This window comes from Egretta garzetta, unplaced genomic scaffold (genome assembly GCF_000687185.1).
Source record: "Egretta garzetta isolate BGI_Z169 unplaced genomic scaffold, ASM68718v1 scaffold535, whole genome shotgun sequence".
Classification (NCBI taxonomy): Eukaryota; Metazoa; Chordata; class Aves; order Pelecaniformes; family Ardeidae; genus Egretta; species Egretta garzetta.
Window position 1 is genome coordinate 138832 of NW_009259722.1, and position 905 is coordinate 139736.

The window sequence follows — 905 nt, forward strand, 5'->3', positions numbered from 1 at the left end:
TCCCGCCTGCCCCAGCCGCCGGAGAGGCTCTGATCCCGCGCAGGCACCTTCCCGCGCGGCATCGCGTGGCTCGCCAAGGAGATTCAGCCCTGCAGAAATCCAAACAATGAGGAAAAGTGTCAATAAACATACATTTTTTACAGTCCATTATCTTACCCTTGCCAGCTTTTAGACTGTTATTGCACCAAGCCATTAAATCCCCTCCATGAGCGAAACATGCCATTTGTGTAATACAGCGTAATGGGACCATTAATGCTCTCCCTCCCCCCGCCGCAGAGCGCTTCCAGGAGAGGCATTAATATCCACAGTCACAAAAACAATCCCTTAGTTCCAGGTTATTTGCACTTAATGCAATGATACTGCTAAAATCCCCCCTAAAATTAGTACAGATGATTTTAACAAAACCAATAAAACATATTAATTAATAACCGCTGTGATGAATGCATGAATATAAATAGGTTGTTACATCGGTCTCGAAGCTCTTTCAGGAGCAGAAGGGCTTCTGCTTTCTTGACGACGGTCATCAGCGGACATGAATAATTTGCAGCCTCGTGGCTAAATCAAGTCACAGCTGACTTGCCCTGAGAAGGGAGGACGCGTTTGTTGCTGTACGACCGGCAACGCGCTCCGCATGCGCCGGTGTTCCCATTTACTGACCTTCCAGAGTCTGTTTCTTAAAAAAATAATTAAACAACATTTCCAGTTCAATAATGTTTTGCTCTGTTAGCGGTAGAAGCCAAGGTGCAGCACACAAATAACGAAATGCAACGGGCAGCGCGCGCGGTCTCGTGAAGCCAGCAGCCCCACTCCAGGCTGCAAACCCGATTTTGGGCTCGCTGCCGTCTCCCCCCCCGCCGCGGCTGGGGACGGTGCCTTGGCTGGGCTGCCAGCGGAGCAGAGCCCTT